This window comes from Haliotis rufescens, unplaced genomic scaffold, assembly GCF_023055435.1.
Source record: "Haliotis rufescens isolate VD_foot unplaced genomic scaffold, xgHalRufe1.0.p SCAF_11, whole genome shotgun sequence".
Lineage (NCBI taxonomy): Eukaryota > Metazoa > Mollusca > Gastropoda > Lepetellida > Haliotidae > Haliotis > Haliotis rufescens.
The window spans coordinates 19,804,716-19,823,455 of NW_025963791.1; positions in this window are offsets into that span (position 1 = coordinate 19,804,716).

An 18,740-nucleotide genomic window follows, 5' to 3' on the forward strand; every position below is an offset into this window, starting at 1 on the left:
ACTAGGTTGCAATAGGATGTGAAATAGGGTCTTCATAGTAATCGTTCAGTTTAGAGAATGAACTTTCTAAAAAAGTATATAATTAAGAACTGGTGTGAACTCTGGTTTTTATATTTATAACTCCAGGAATACAAAAACATTGAGTTCAATTCTTATTAATTATTGTCAACAATAATAGCTTCACAATCGTTATCAAACTGTAGACAACAGTCCGAAATCAGTTACATTGTTCAGTACATTAATGCAATACAAGCCCCACCCACTCTATTATCAGCCAATCAGGAAACAGTAGTCCGTTGGTAGTGGCCTAATTTTCTTTTTCGGATTATGAAAACATAAATGCAAATAATATGCCTTGATTAGCCAGTCAGATGCCCTGGAATCACATGCAATCTATTTATTTTCATTTGAATTTGAAATGGTTGAATGGAATGTATTATACAAAGCCAACCATGCATAATAAAAACTTCTATGAATATTGATCTAATCTTTTACAAATGGAATATCTATGTGTCACGGGATGCTGGAAATTAGGTCCCATACAAAATGTATTTCCCATAAAGGTTTATGATTTATATTTTGTTTAGGAAATAAGTTATTGAAAGCAAGATGTAGAATAGGTCTTCAGCAACCCATGCTTGCCGTAAGAGGCAACTTACGGGATCGGGTGGTCAGACTCGCTGACTTGGTTGATGTATGTCATCGTATCCTAACTGCGTGGATCGATGCTCATAATGTCAATCACTGGATTTTCTGGTCCAGACTCGATTATTTACAGACCACTGTCATATAGCTGGAATATTGTTTAGTGCAGTGTTAAACAACAAACAAAATATATGCCTTCTGACGGCTTCTTTGTGTCACAATCTCCAATAACAGATTGTAATGTCTGGCTGTTCTCACTCAACTACACAGAGGGTCATACTGAAGTAGGGTCACAGTTGTAGCAATGCAATCCATAATCGAAGCTTTCGCTCATCACACTGAACACCCAGTTCGATTCCCGACATGGGCACAATGTGTGAAGCCCATTTCTGATGTCCCCCGCCATGATGTAACTGGAATGTTACTAAAAGCGGCGTTAAACCATACCCACTCACTCACTTTAATTTGAACAACAATCAAAGATTCTATACATCTCATTCTTAAACTGAGAAGTGAAATAAAACTGTTAATTAATAATGATATCATGTTCTCCACACTGGCTTCAGTTGTTGTATGACTGGTGTTGTTGGTGTGTTAATATGTATGTAGCATCCTTGTACATGCTTCGTCTTGTAGCCTGCTATTCCAGAGATGCTTGATGTATTCTTAACATTAGCTAAAGTTTAGAATTGATGACTGAATTGTGCTTTTACCATTGAAATATATTTCCTCTGATTGCCATATGCAATCAGATATTTATGCAATGTTTCTCTGTACTTTTAGAATTTGTGTACATGTCACAAAGTGTGCAGATCTCGCAGTCAGTTTTTTGTGTAATACAGACCAAAGCATACGTGAAACAAGTCAGATTGTCTTTTGAAGTTTGTATTTTAGATTGTAGTATATATTTTATAGACTGCTGTATAAAGGGTGTATCAGAACAAAGAAAGTTTTAAATTGAATTATTAGAACCTGTGATATTTTTAGATGTTAATGCTCTGTTTTTGTTGCAACAACAACATGTGTCTTAGACAGATTTTGCTAGCAAAGAATATTATGCATGTGTGTATGTAGTCTGTACATATTGTATATAGTACCTTAACTTATACACCTACGTTTCTCATACATTTGTATATATGGCTGGACAAAACGATTTGTTGGTTCTCAGACAGTGGCTTTTGACAAATGAGCATGGAAGATTGTGAAAAGCTATTTTTTGTAGTGGAAAGGCAGTGGATAAAACAGAACAGGGTGAGTGTTTTGGGAGAAGAGTGGCTGAGAATCAAGAATGGTTATCAGCCTACTGTCTGCTAGGGGTGAAATGATACAGCAAGGTGACGATACGATGCATATCACAATAAATAAGTCACGATACAATACGATACGTATCGTGACGTCAAGTCACATGGAAACTAGAAATATTTCAGGGCAGGTTCAAAAGGTAAAACTAGCTGTAGGTCTACACACGTTCGTAGTGTCCATTTTTAGTTGTGAACTTGAAACACTAATTACAACTCATTTGGTGATATTTGTCTGACAAAATGCTAGTTGTCATTATGCGAGTTGTACGTAAATTCTTTTAGCAAATGTATCATCTTGTATCGATACAGAAAAAACACGTATTGTGTATCGTATCGTCACACAAAAACTCACGATGCTCTGGTGCACCGATGTATTGTTTTACCCCGACAGTCTGCCATGGTCTGGTCTTTACATGTGTGGTGATATATACTGCCACTTTCTTCATATATACAACTCAAAAGAAGTTAAGGATCACCTGATGTTTTCATTTGACTATGGTTACTCTGTCATGGCCACAGGAGCATATAATTTATATAGCATCTTATTGTCAAGATACTCTTCAAAGTGTATTCATATATTTCTATGCTGACATACTTTTCACATTTGACATTAAATTCGTATAGAATGTGAAATATATGATGTAAAGGATAGTGGTGTGGATAAGTTGACAGATGGGTGGTACAGAACAAATAGGGTGACTTTTACGTGAGTTTCCAGTGTTACTGACTTCAGTTTCATTTGTAATGTTATCCATGTTGAAATGGCCGTACTCACAATAGTCACACCACCAAGGGGGCGGTTGGGTAGCCTAGTGGTTAAAGCGTTTGCTCGTCACGCCGAAGACCCGGGTTTGATTCCCGACATGGGTACAATGTGTGAAGCCCATTTCTGGTGTCCCCCGCCGTGATATTGCTGGAATATTGCTAAAAGCGGCGTAAAACCATATTCACTCACTCACTCACACCACCAAGGGGGCGGTCGTGTTCGCTCGTCACGCCAAAGACCCTGGTTCGATTCCCGACATGGGTACAATGTGTGAAGCCCATTTCTGGTGTCCCCTGCCGTGATATTGCTGGAATATTGCTAAAAGCTGTGTAAAACCATACTCACTCACTCACTCACACCACCAAGCCTGTGTGATACAAGGTTTGGGGAGACGTCATTCCTCTGTTGCCCAGTAGTTCTGTCAGTGTGTCAGAACATCAGTGTTATCTGCCCTATCTGCCCTAGCCTTGTTCCTGCACAAACTGTAGATTGCCTTGTCTCTCTCCTTTCCTTGCCAAGACTTTTAAAAAACAACCTGTACATTTCCTTGGCATCTCTCTATCCTGGTATTAGTGCTTGCTTGAGCCATGTTCACTAATGTTAAAGGTATCCTAAGGGCTGGTAGAATTTCGAACATTTTGGGGATGTTTCTATTTGTTATCACTATTTGGACTTGTAGACTATCTAGGTTAATTTCTTTCCCTGTTTACATATCTCTGCCTCAAGGACACACCCTACATTGAATCTACGTCCTGGTATGTCTCTTGTCCGAGCCTGCTTCAAACACTTCTTTTGATGGTCTTGCATCTTGATAATCTTCTGCCTGCTTCAAAAAACACTGTACAATGGGACTGCCTCAAAGTCATACTGCACAATGGCACTGTTTTGTTATCAAAGGCTCCAACCTGGTGTATTGTATAGTGAACCTTGGGCCATGCACATGTTGAAAGATGTATGTGATTGAGTATATATATATATGTGCTGTTGGTACATGTATTCACAAAATGGCACTATGTTACATATGCCAGAAGTAGTACATATGCTTTGTAGGAACAAAACATGAAGTGAAAAGAATCAATTAAAGGATAATATTTTTCATGATTTTCGTTGTCATTTAAGTGCCTTCAAACATTAAGGACATTTATGAAGTTTGTTTGTTGTTTAATGCTGCACCCAGCTTTCCAGCTATAAGATGGCAGCAGTAAATAATCAAGTCTAGCCTAATCGAGCCAGTGATTGATGTCCCATGCCCGGCTATGTTGACACAATTAACTAAGTGTCCTGAACCATTAAGTGGCCATTGAGTACAACTATCACTGTTTGCTGAAGCCCCAAGAGGGTTGGTTTGTTGGTTGGTTTATTGTTTAACACCGCACTAAGCAATATTCCCTCTATATGCAGTGGTCTGTAAATAATTGAGTCTGGACCAGACAATCCAGTGATTGATATCATGAGCATCATTCCACGAAATTGGGATCGATGACATGCATCAACCAAGTCAGCGAGTCTGACTACCGGATCCTGTTAGTCGCCTCTTACGACAAGCATAGTGGCCTTTTACTGCAAGCATAGGTTGCTGAAGACCTATTCTACCCCGGATCTTCACAGGTAGCCCAAGAGGGACACATGAAACAAAAGAAAGAACAAAACATAAATTTCATGAAACTGTTTTTTTAATGACAGCTGAGACCAGTCCTGTGTGCATATTCTTCATTTGTAAAAAGCAGGAAGAGAGGAATGTGTGTTGATAAGCTAATGTGTGACATAGATAACAAGCATCGGGCACTAGACATTCCTGGAAAATGACTACGACAGAGCATCTGCCGCACAGGATGTCAAAATGCTAATAGTTAAACCACATGTCTATGTGCATAAGGAGACATTATTATGTATCATCAGATGTGTGATCCTGTTTGGCCTTGTTATGGTTTCTCTGTATGTGGAACATGTTTGAGAACAAGGACAGTCCCTGGATACATATTGTGTTAGCGATACAACACAACAATCTGAAGTATTGAAGATCTTGTTAACTTAATGACTCCGTAATCTCAACCTTGGTGTGCAGATGAGATGACTTGGTAAAGCTGTGTGGATATGTTGTGGTGTCTTAAACTGAAATTAAACCTTGACAGAATGAAGAGAATTTATGAATGTCAACTTCTTTATTATGAGGGACACAACAGTTTGGAGTACATGAGTAAGCATCACTCTATCGTTGTAAGGCTCAGAACATTCCAGTCATCCTCGTATACAGATGTTTATGATAGATTGTTATCCAGTCATCCTCGTATACAGATGTTTATGATAGATTGTTATCCAGTCATCTTCGTATACAGATGTTTATGATAGACTGTTATCCAGTCATCCTCGTATACAGATGTTTATGATAGACTGTTATCCAGTCATCCTCGTATACAGATGTTTATGATAGACTGTTATCCAGTCATCCTCGTATACAGATGTTTATGATAGATTGTTATCCAGTCATCCTCGTATACAGATGTTTATGATAGATTGTTATCCAGTCATCCTCGTATACAGATGTTTATGATAGATTGTTATGCAGTCCTCCCTCGTATATAGATGTTTATGATGGACTGTTATCCAGTCATCCCCCGTATATACATGTTTATGATGGATTGTTATCCAGTCCTCCCTTGTATATAGATGTTTATGATGGATTGTTATCCAGTCATCTCTCGTATATAGATGTTTATGATGGATTGTTATCCAGTCATCCCTCGGATATAGATGTTGATGATGGATTGTTTCTATTGACACTTACAATAAGTCTGTGATCTTGTCTAACTCCCGGAGAACGTCTATCGCTGTTGGCGAGGTATCGATGTTGTGTTTTTGTGATGCTGGTTGTGGGTCGACCAGAGCGAAGGTCGCCTCTATTCCACGTTGAAATTACTTCACACAACGTTTTATTTTTATATATAGTACAGGACAGCCTCTATACAAACAGTATGCAGCCGTTTATCAATATTCTATGCTGATTGACCATCTAGGATAAACAAAATATAAAACTGCTCTATTCTCAGTTTTGTTCATTTCACTACTGAGGAAACCCGTGAAGATCCGGGGTTGAATAGGTCTTCAGCAACCCATGCTTGCTGTAAAAGGCGACTGCGTTTGTCGTAAGAGGCGACTAACAGGATTGGGTGGTCAGGCTCGCTGACTTGGTTGATGCATGTCATCGATCCCAATTACGCGGACCGATGCTCATGATGTCAATCACTGGATTGTCTGTTCCAGATTGGATTATTTACAGACCGCCGTCATACAGCTGAGTGCGGCGTTAACAACCAACCAACCAAATCACTACTAAGGAGTAGGGTACCGCAGAGACGAATCAATTATCAGCAGTCATTGGACTGAAGCACGCTAAATCAGTACAGATGAATCAACACACACGGGTCAAAACGAACATATGTCACGCGCAAGCATAACAACAACCTGGAAATGCCAGGCTCAACACTTTCTGATAACGCCTTGAAATAAAACAAGTGCGACGCTTCTTGCATGATCAAAGTCTGCTCTTGCATGATCAAAGTCTGCTCTTGCATGATCAGAGTCTGCTCTTGCATGATCAAAGTCTGCTCTTGCATGATCAAAGTCTGCTCTTGCATGATCAAAGTCTGCTCTTGCATGATCAAAGTCTGCTCTTGATCAAATGGGAGATGGGTTTGAATCCCAGATTATCCTGATTATCAGTCATGGTTTGTCAGACGAGCTGAATGCCTTGGTTAAAAGAACCCTTGAAAGCTGATCTTTGGTTGATCTGCAGGGAGCTCAGAAACCAAATGCTGGGGACGCGATTTCATTGTTGTGTAACCCGGTTATTTCTGACCCAGTTTATGGCTGCAAGTACCGACATTACAGTGCCTTAGATCTCACGGATATACGGTGTGGCAATTTTGACACCGTGCTGCGTTAATGGATTGCTGTTTTGTGTTGTTGTAGCGGTCAACAAGCGGTGGTTTTGACAGGGCGATACTTGCAATACGTGGAAGCTGCCTGAGACTGAAGGGTTGAACATGATGTAACCGATACACATCACCACGCGAAACTGCAATGAGTGAATGCACATGCCCTCAAATAGCTGTGTTTTGGGTCGGGCTCAAAGTTTGTTGTTTAACGCACTCTGCAATATTCCAGCTATATGACGGCGGTCTGTAAATAATCGAGTCTGGGCCAGACATTCCGGTGATTGACATCATGAGCATCGATCAACGTAATTGAGACACGATACATACATCAACCATGTCAGCGAGCCTGACCACCCGATCCCGTCAGTCACCTCCTACGACAAGCATAGTCGCCATCTACGACAAGCGTGGGTTGCTGAAGACCTGTTCAACCCCGGATCTTCACGGGTTTTGTAGGATCGGTACGAGGTAGTGAACGCGTTTCGTGCGTCATCCTTACGTTGATACAATGTCGGAAGTCTCTTCTTGGTGACCCATGTCGAGAGAGCGCTCGGGTATTTTAAGAAGGATTTGAAACACTTGAAATAAATCCTATTGTCAATAATCTGGCGTGAAAAGTTAACCAATCAGTGCAGCAAATATACAGCAGCTGTTTCCTGGTTCGGCAACCTGTGAATGAGTATGGTTTTACGCCGCTTTTAGCAATATTCCAGCAATATCACGGCGGGGGACGCCAGAAATGGGCTTCACACATTGTACCCATGTCGGGAATAGAACCCGGGTCTTCGGCGTGACGGGCGAACGCTTTATCCACTAGGCTACCCGACCGCCCCCGGACCAAGCAAACCAGAATCGAATAGTTCCACGAGCAATTGTCCTAGAAACAGAAGCAGCAGCGCTTCCAGTTACATTTCAAAAATTGTCACCCCTTTATGTACAACACGTGGTAGACATTGTGTCCACCAAGTATAGACTTTTTGTCGTCTATCTTGGTGTAGTAATACCTTGTTCCGAGCAGTAAACACTTGTCAATAGACTCCTATAGTTATTGTGGACAATTCGCGTTGCCAATTTACATAGAATTCATTTATCAGTTCTGTTTTGTGCGTGTATTCATTATTCGCAAATTGAACAGGCTTTTATTTATCGTACTTGCTTTTATGTGAAGAGTAGTACTTAAAGCAAATAGAGCCGCTACCCCGACAACGGGATTGAAATAGGAAATGTGCGCGAGTCGCAGCTGTCAGGATTCGTGCTGTTCGTCGAGACAACCAACAATGGAGGAATCATGCTTAGTGGCACGTGGTCCTATGGAAGCCTTTTAGGGCCATTGGTTTTGTTTTTCTTTTATTCTTGAAATTTCAAGATACTGAGTTGAAATTTCAAGTTATATTTTTAAAATTTCAGCTTATTATCTTGAAATTTCAGCTTATTATCTTGAAATTTCAACTTAGCATCTTGAAATTTCAACATAACATCTTGAAATTTTAAGTTATTTTTTTTTTAAATTTCCAGAAACAAAAATAAAGTAACAAATGACCCTAAAAGGCTTCCGTACGGCCCTGTGTACAGGTGACAAATCAGGCCAAGTTAAACAACTTTAGTCGCCGAAAGCAATTGGATGGGTGGCCGCGTTTTGCATCTTTATTTCTGAGAGTGTCTTGGGCTCCCGTCAAGTCCACACAGAAGCACATGTAATGTGGTGTCTCCTCCGGCTTTGTTCGAAATAATGGAAATCCCGGGTCTTCGGCGTGACGAGCTGGCTTCAACCACTACCCTACCCCGCTGCAGCTGTTTACATATATCACGAAACAACAAATCTATATCGTTATATATCTCCACAACTTGTTTGTTGTTTAACGCCGCACTCAGCAATATTCCAGCAATATGACGGCGTCTGTAAATATTCGAATCTAGATCAGACAGTTCAGTGATTGACATCAAAAGCATCGATCCACGTAATTTGGACACGATTACATACACCAACCAAGTCCGTGAGCCTGACCGCCCGATCCCGTTAGTCGCCTTTTACGGCAAACATAGTCACCTTTTACGGCAAACATAGTCACCTTTTACGGCAAACATAGTCACCTCTTACGGCAAACATAGCCACCTTTTACGGCAAACATAGTCACCTTTTACGGCAAACATAGTCACCTTTTACGGCAAACATAGTCACCTTTTACGGCAAACATAGCCACCTTTTACGGCAAACATAGTCACCTTTTACGGCAAACATAGTCACCTTTTACGGCAAACATTCACCTTTTACGGCAAACACTCACCTTTTACGGCAAACATAGTCACCTTTTACGGCAAACATAGTCACCTTTTACGGCAAACACTCACCTTTTACGGCAAACACTCACCTTTTACGGCAAACATAGTCACCTTTTACGGCAAACATAGCCACCTTTTACGGCAAGCATGAGTTGCTGAAGAGCTTTTCCTGTTATTGGACCATAAACCAATCGATCCCGTTAGTCGCCTGTTACATGTAACGTAGTGTCTCCTCACCTATCCTGCTTTGCTCAAAATATTCGAATCCAGGTCTTTGGCGTGACCAGCTGACTTTAACCACTAGCCTACTAGGGCTGGGACGAGTCCTACTCAGTACCCACCCGACCCGGGTACCCGAGTTACCCGTCCCAGCCCTATAGCCTACCCCACAGCTCCTATCACATGTATCGCGAAACAACCAAGCTAGTTAGGTATCTCCACAACTATCCGTTCAAAGTCAACATCTCACATGTCACTGTCAAATTGTAAGTGGTAGTACATGTATTTGAACTTTAATTTTTGTCTTGATCTGTTTCTATTCATATGACAGATTCCGGGACATACAATACTCTTGCCACAACAGCGGCCTCATGTGCTATACTGTTTCTTCACAGGTCGGCCTGGTGACACTTAGTCACATTTAGTCCCAGAAATAAAGTTATCTTATTCAAAAATATATATCTACAAAACAAACAAAATAAAATCCAAATGGAGCCCAGAACAATCCTAATTTTCAAGCTAGAGCTGAGGCCATCTAGACTTGATTTGGGCTCCTTTAATTTATTTTATACAGTCTGGGAGACAGTCTAGGTGACACTCTATGCACCCGGTAGTCCTATCCATGAGACGTTCCCGTTACTGCATCGTGTTGTCACGTGTGACCCCCGACTTGAGTCTGTTGACAGCGGGCTCAGCTACCGCTGTATCCGTCGCTGCTCAGGATGTGTTCCGCGTAACAAGCTACTTCCTGCAATGTGGAAGACACTATAATTGACATAAATGCGACAATCCGTATCCTGTAATCCTATGAAATCTCTTCTAAAAGTTGAGTCTCTTGAACGATCCCGACTGTAAGTTTAGCATATTCATGTGTTTATGACTCACTATTAAAGAGTGATAATGCCAGGTATCCTGCCCCTATAAAGGCACCCATCACAAACACATGCAAAAGCAAGTCAAGTTCTAGTGTTCACCTTTGTCATGAATGTAGCCATCGAATGTATATTCCAAGCAATGTTTTTTGTCAAAACCTGGCTATTTTCACTTGTACCATATGTTTGTTTTCAGGTGAACAATTGACTTGCCTTTGCATGTGTTTGTGACAGGTGTCACAGTTAGGCAATGTACGCTCGCATTTTCGCAAACACCTGGTATCATCACTTTTAGATAATGATTCATAAACACATGCTTATTATAAAGTCGGAATTGTAGAGTAGACCGCTTTTCCTCTTCATAGCGTCACAGGCTTGTGTTATCCATAAGATCTTACTTTGTTACCGGTAAAGCAGGACACGCTTATGCTTACCCTTTTCGCGAACACCTGGTGTCATCACGGATTTTCAGTGGGCCATTCACATATTTTCACAGCTCTTTTGCCCTTTAAGCCAAATGGAATCTGTTTCGGCTGATAATCATGATCAAGACAGGTTATTCTCTTGCACTGACGTTTCATATTTGCTATGGTTGGTTGGTTGGTTTCTTGTTTAACGCCGCACTCAGCAATATTCCAGCTATATGATGGCGGTCTGTAAATAATCGAGTCTGGACCAGACAATCCAGTGATTAATATCATGAGCATCGATCCACGTAATTGGGATCGATGACATGCATCAACCAAGTCAGCGAGCCTGACCACCCGATCCTGTTAGTCGCCTCTTACGACAAGCATAGTCGCCTTTTACGGCAAGCATGGATTGCTGAAGACCTATTCTACCCCGGAATCTTCACGGGTCATATTTGCGATATGCATTAACTTAATATGACGTATATCATTCACGTGGTATTTAGATCTTCAAACATTTGGGCATCGCTCGATGGATTCTTTTGACAGTATTAAACATTTAGCTAGATAACTCGCCCAGCAAATCTTGCAGTGATTAGTGGATATCTTTATTCTCCAAGTCATACCGCAGATGGGACAGATGCCCTGCTGCATGATGACAATACGTTACTACTTAAGATAGCGCGGTCGGGTAGCCTAGTGGTTAAAGCGTTCGCTTGTCCCGCCGAAGACCCGGGTTCGATTCCCGACATGGGTACAATGTGTGAAGCCCATTTCTGGTGTCCCCCGCCGTGATATTGCTGAAATATTGCCAAAAGCGGCGTAAAACCATACTCACTCACTATCTCACTTAAGAAATAAACGAGTCGTCTATTTCGTTTATGAGATATCAGCATTGTGTACAGCCTCTGTAAGGATGATGATAAAATGTACAAGCTTTAATTATTTTCCCCCATATTTAGATAATGATGACTCCCTCCATAGAATCCGACCTCGGCAATGTCGGACAAGTTCATTTTATGTACAGGTGGGTTATATCCGCATTTTCTCACAATCTATACGTCGATTACCTGTACCTTTTCTCCCAATACCGATTGTCATATCTCGCCCACTTTTGGAAGCGATCGTTCGGTTATCGCGTTTATCTGCGTTGCCCAGCTACATCTATGGGGAACAACTCACAAGACACTCCTCTCTCAAAAATAACGACGTCATCAAGTTGCGAGCGCATGTTCGAATCTCCAGAAATGACGTCATGATAGAACAATGTTTTATTGTGAAATAAACCATCGTTCTTCATTGTTCTTTGCGATTTATCGCGTAGCTATCTTATATAAGGCAATCATAGCCAGGTGTATGTCTACAGGTGAGGTGAGGTGAAATGGTGTTGTGTGTGTGTGTGACTGCTTGTACTAGTCCGGATTCATGCCGATTTATAGTGCTAGCTCACTGAGATACCATGCCGCAGTTTAACATGAATATCCCACTCAGACACAGTATTCTGACTCCGAGCCGACCAGTCCTTGTTTTAGCCCCTTTATCGCCGAGCGCCAGACAGGGTAACAACAAGTACCATCTTTTAACGTCTTTTGCTATGACGCGGCCGGGGATCGAACACCGGACTTTCCGCTCTCCGGGCGGACGCTCTACCACTAGACCACGGAGGCGGTCGTATGTCTACAGTGTATGTATACAGTGTAAGTCCTGGTCAGGGCTTCAGCACTATCCCTTGAACCAACGAAACATTGCCCAACCAGGTGTTAAACATTCAACAATATTCGAGATTATACCCTGATCAGTAGTTTAAAGGTCAACAAGGGATGGACCGAGATAACTCAAGTTGATGAAGCTGAGGATATATAAGTGACCATGCAATGGACCTTGGAGAGTATAGACTCGGTGGCACCTGATACACGTGAGACGTAACGTCTACAAAAACTAAAGTTGTGGACCCGTAGATGAATTTGTTGTTTAGCCAAACATCTCTTAGATCTTCCAACACTAACTGTGATACATTTGAGAGCAACTTTCTGAAAACAAGGCCTCGTTGACTGGAAGCAATATGTTGCATTTGCTAGTTGCAGTTATGGCGGTGATATTTACTCGAATTGTTACAGGCCCTCGTAATATAGTGGTTCGTCCTGTGAAGATCCGGGATAGAATTTGTCGTCAGCTACCCACTCAGTTGTGCGGGCTGGGTGTCCAAACATTGGGTGATAAACTAGTGACGCTTGATGTAAACCGCCGTCCCGTGAAGATCCGGTTAGAACAGGTCTTCACCAACCCATGCTTGCTCGTGATATCAATCAATGGATTGTCTGGTCCAGACTCGAGTTTGAACATAACCGGATAGGTGAGGAGACACCACGTTACACGCAAGAGGCGGCTAACGGGATCGATTGGTTTATGGTTCAATAACAGGAATATGTCTCCAGCAACCCATGCTTGCTGTAAAAGGCGACTATATGTGTCGTAAGAGGCGACTAACGAAATCGGGTGGTCAGGCTCGCCGACTTGGTTGATGTATGTAATCGTATTACGTGGATCGATGCTCATTATGTCAATCACTGGGTTGTCTGGTCCAGACTTGATTATTTACAGACCGCCGTCATATAGCTGGAATATTGCTGAGTGCGGCGTTAAACAACAAACAAACAAACAAAGATTTCACTGCTGCACATGTCTGTTTGTTTTGCAGGGTGGACGTTATATCGATCCGAGTGTTAAAAGGGATATAACTACAGGTGAATGCGGCGTTAAACAACAAACAAAGAAACAGACAAAACCACGATAAGACCTGAACGTAGACATCCAAAATAAGCATCACATGAGAGCGAATCTTTTTGTTTAGTTTTGGGGTTGGGGTTTGGGAACCACTGGTGTCGCTAGAGATGAATTATTCATCGTATTTCAAACAACAAATTATTGATTATGTTAAACAATACTGGCATTTATAACTTTGTGACACAGCATGATATTTTACATTAAAACATGGATTTAAAAAGGTTTTTGTACAAGAAAAGTACACAAAAAGAAATATGAAAATCGGGCCGCCCTGTTGAAATCGTTGTTTGCGTCATATCCACATTGACTGAGTTTCGCAATCAACTGATTTCAAAACAGATGTCGAAATTGCGTTATCACAAGATTTATCAGAATACGCTGAGGGCAGCGGTCATAGCAGGATCTAAAATCAAACTACATATACATATGATTTCTTTTTGTGCAAAGACAAATTCTAACAACTATACATGCTCTGACGGCAGACTAAAATGTCAAAAAGATTAATACACTACCGTAGTGTTTATGCTCAGCAGTTATGTTTGGATTCAAGGTACTTTGAGAGGTGATGTCGAATATATTAATGTTTTGGGCCTTCAGGGGAAGGGTAAAACTTATTAGGATTTTAAAATTGTGCCGATTGTGAGCTATAAATGTGACCATATGTCATCCTAAATTCTTCCAGGAATACGAAGGCCTTTCGTGGAAACGCCACTGGTTGCAGCTATTCCCAGAACTGCTTTGTCATCCAGAGGATCGAGCGCATACGCTCTGCATATGGATTACATATCGCCATCACGGCCTCCAGCTATATAATCGGGTGGTTTAGCTATACCATTAAATCATTAATCTATTAGACTAGTTTCATATTCAGACGTTCTCGTTAAGTTTATTGTCCAAGTGACTAATTTTAGGACTAATTGCGTTTAATGTCCCGTTATTTAACCTTACCGAGGTTATTCACTCATTAGAGTGTTGAGTTAATTAACTCGGGTGTTTATTGGTCGGAGCCGACTCAATTGGCGGTGTAAGCATCATGTCTTTATCTTGTAAAAGTGTTGTTTTAGCGACACTCATTTCATTACTGTAATACAGCTGCTTAGCTAGGCCGCTTGTGTATTTGTCAGCGCAGATTGTGCTTATTTTGTCCTTTGTCATCTGTTGGTATAACTATTTGTTGATAATAAACCTGTAAACATATGTAACACGTGTAGCTGTGCAACATGTGTCTCATAGGCCTTTATAGGCCGGCTGGCGTTATTCTTTTTATATATATCTGCCTGTATTTTACCAAATTGAAATATTATTGTATACAACGCCGGGTGACACTTAAATAAAACAATTTTCTTCTTCTTCCTCTTCATATTACCACGTTTTCGTTATTACTTTATTCTTGTTAAATGACACCCCTGATCATTGGAGCAACGTAACGTTCCGTGACAACATACATCCTTGAAGAACATTGAAAACACTGTTTCATAGTCTACCTTGTACATGCAATGTTAGGCGTTGCCGATCATAAATAACAACCACTGGATATATCGGATATCAAGCATGACATACATCAGACAGTAGAAAAACAATACAGATGTAATTCACACTTCGACTAATATGATGATGTAGCGATAGTACGCTGAACCGTGACCCCCCTTGATCTAGAACCTTGATGCGACATAGAAGTTCCTTGTGATCAGCTCCATGAAGGTCTACAGTGATGAACGTGCTTGGAGGCTTCTGTCTGCCATAGCTGAAACATGATTTAAGGCTTTCCATGGTATACCTCAGCGTACACTCGCTGTAATATACGATTCCCCAACGATATTTTATTTTCAATTGCCATACTACAGCGTGTACTCGCTAAAAAATTAGAGTTCGGCATGTGTCCGTGTGCTTTTGTGTGTATTAACCAAGGATGAGAAAGTGTGTGTGTGTGTGCGTGTGTGTGCGTGTGTGTGTGTGCGTGCGTGCGTGCGTGCGTGCGTGTGTGTGTGTGTGTGTGTGTGTGTGTGTGTGTGTGTGTGCGTGCGTGCGTGCGTGCGTGTGTGTGTGTGTGTGTGTGTGTGTGTGTGTGTGTGCGCGCGTGCGTGCGCTAGTCCGGACTAATGCCGATTTTTTAGTTTACTCTCACTTTGCCAGCAGGCTGGGGAGGTTAACATGTACAGTCCTGTGACTTGCCAACTATAGCCTGTTCTGATTATCTGAGCTCCTTGATGACTTAGCTGTGACCCACTGTGAGCCAAACTTAACTAATGAAGTCAACTGTGTTCAGCTTAACCGATATTAAGCTAAATTATACATCTGTACATAAATGTCATTTTTAATTAATAATTAATAAAAACCTATACTACTACATACATTTTTGTGGGGCGGTCAAGTAGCCTAGTGGTTAAAGCGTTAGCTCGTAACGCCGAAGACCCGGGTTCGATTCCCGACATGGGTACAATGTGTGAAGCCCATTTCTGGTGTCCCCCGCCGTGATATTGCTGGAATATTGCTAAAAGCGGCGTAAAACCTCACTCATACACACACATACATTTTTGTGTGTTATATCTACCTAGACAGGCTGTAGTCTGGCTATAGTCAGTCAGTGAAAGTGAAACAGTCTATAGTGTTAACCCCCATTGTTGTAGGGGTTATCACGGGCTACTGATGTTTAAACTACCCACGGAGATATCAGTTTTAACACGAATACCCAGATCAGACACAGCATACTGACTCCGAGCCGACCAGTCCTTGTTTTTGCCCCTGTTGCCGAGTGCCGGCATTATCAGTTCCATGTGATATTAGAAACAAAATTTGCCAGTTCTGATTGAGCAAAAGTATAGTTTTTTAAACAAGAGATTGTAGTCGTTTAGAAACAGATTTATTAGAGTAGATATAGACATCTGCCTCTAAGCATTGCAAACACCATGGCTTGGTTTAAGCATGTCATTGATCCCAATTGTGGGATCGATGCTCATGATATCAATCACTGGATTGTCTGGCCAAGACTCGATTATTTACAGACCGCCGTCATATAGCTGGAGTATTGCTGAGTGCCGCGTTAAACAACAAACCAACCAAGCAAGCAAACACCATTCACAATCAGCTTTCATATGAAGGGCCCATCGCTGTAACCCAGGATAACCGCGATGTTCGCGACAGGAAACAATATGCAAACACCTGGAAACAAATCAATCACATGTAACTGTATATTTCCATACAAAACATCAATTAAATACAGTAAAATACGGTTATAACGAACTCAAAGGGACCACTAATTTTAGTTCGTTATAACCGTAGTTCGTTATAAGCATATATACAGCATAACTACAGCATATAGTCGGGACTAAAAAGTTAGTTCGTTATATCCGTTAGTTCGTTATAAGCGTGTTCGTTATAACCGTAGTTTACTGTATTATCATGGATACATTTTCCGACGAAACACATTTGTTTATGATTACTAAGTGACATACTCATATTAAAATTAAAAAAAGAACATTTCCATTATATAATGTAATGGCATATGTTTAACTACCTCTAAATAAAATTTATATTTGACTATATTGACATATGTTTGACATATCTGACTACCTCGCCCCATACGATATTTCAAACGTAATTTCCGCCCACAATGCATCAGGGGCTGGTCACGTGACCCCTTTTCGAAACCGTACCATGTGTTATAGATACATGGAAATTTAGGGGGATTTTTTTAGTAGTATAGACAACTTATTACGTAATTACAGTTTGGATTTCCATGGTGAGTACGTTGCGTAAGAATGAATGAATCACACTGTCACATGTCTCTATAACCACCAGTCACATTAAACGAAAAGTAAATTTGATCTGGAATTTGATCCGCGTAAAACAGATGTAGCAGACAGTCTCCAGGCCAACGTCGCGGCGTAATACGTTGCCGTCATTGAAGTCGCGTGACACATTTCCTTAAAATTAATGTCCGGATTCCCAGAAGACTTGCCTTTTACACAGTAACACGCATTGTACACTGAAACAGCTGGATATACGGAAATAAACACTAGCTAGAGGCGTATGAGCATATCAGGTAATCGCGATACACATGTAGTAGACTTCAGACTGTCGCATAAATCGACGTCATTTCTTAAAACAAATACATCATAGTCTAAAAATTGGCACGGAATCACCGTTACAGCCCAATTTTTATCAAATCAGTTCCTTCTTAGCATAGGCAGTAGGACAGGCAGACAGACAGACAGACATGTTTTATTGCATTTTCAGGCCACATGACCAAAGTACAAATAGTATTACAAATACTTTTAGAGTTACCACTTCTCTCATATTGACTTATATTATGCATATAAATATTAATGAGGTTTAGCAAAAGAAAATACATTCGAGAAACTTAGTGAATGGAACTAAAATATTGATATCTTTTGAGGTACACAAACTTTTAAGTGAGTAGTACTGGTTATTGCTTAATCTTGGGAGTAAATCCTTACGCTTATCTTCATAGAACATGCATACGTTTACAACACGTGCTTCATCTTCAACTGATCCACAATGTTTACAAAGAGTCTTAGGATCACCTACTAAGCGAAGGCAGTAGGGGATGAAAATAATTGCTTTCTATCCCCGATGAACCCCGTTAAGATCCGGGGTAGAACAGGTCTTCAGCAACCCCATCTTCCCGAGGCAAGAGAGTTAAATGACTTTAAAAGTCCAGTTTCCACCCTTTCCGTACTAGGCTGGTAGTATGGAGTTACATTTTGGCTAGACTTACGAGTCTATGCATAGTCCAATTAAAATCGCGCAATGAAATCGAAATCCGCTTCGTAAACTGTCGTGCAGATTTCGGTCGATTGCAGGATTTGCAAAGCATGTTCACCGCAAACTCGTTGTCAACAGATATTTTCCAAACCTTTTCATGTTTTTAATCAAGGTGTTCGCGTGATTTTATGCACTTCGCGATGTAAGATCCGTTTTATCACAATATAGATCTGTATTATTGATCACATCATCTTGACTGGGCGCCGCCATTTTGTTTGAAACAAATGCAAGTGATGGAATCGGATTGGTCCATAGGAGAGGCTTAGAAGGGACATAACTTATGATAACCACTGGTGGCGCTACGATCGAGCCCAGGAATTCCAGCCTAGTTCAGCAAGGGTGGAAACCGGACTTTTATAGTCAGTTAACTCTCTTGCCTCGGGAAGATGCAGCAACCCATGCTTGCCGTAAATTGCGACTATGTTTGTCGTAAGAGGCGACTAATGGGATCGGGTGGTCAGGCTCGCTGACTTGGTGGGTGCATGTCATCGATCCCAATTGCGTGAATTGATGCTCCTGACATCAATCACTGGGTTGTCTGGCCAGACATGGTTATTTACAGACCGCCGTCATTTAGCTGGAATAATGCTGAGTGCGGCGTTAAACAACAAACCAACCAACCAACTATCCCTGATGTATATCGTCTCAGAACTGTTAAATATGAATGTCGTTATTAGCATTGCATCCCGCTAAATCTGTACATCTGGTAATACAGTTTATATAAAAAACCAACACCAGAGAAT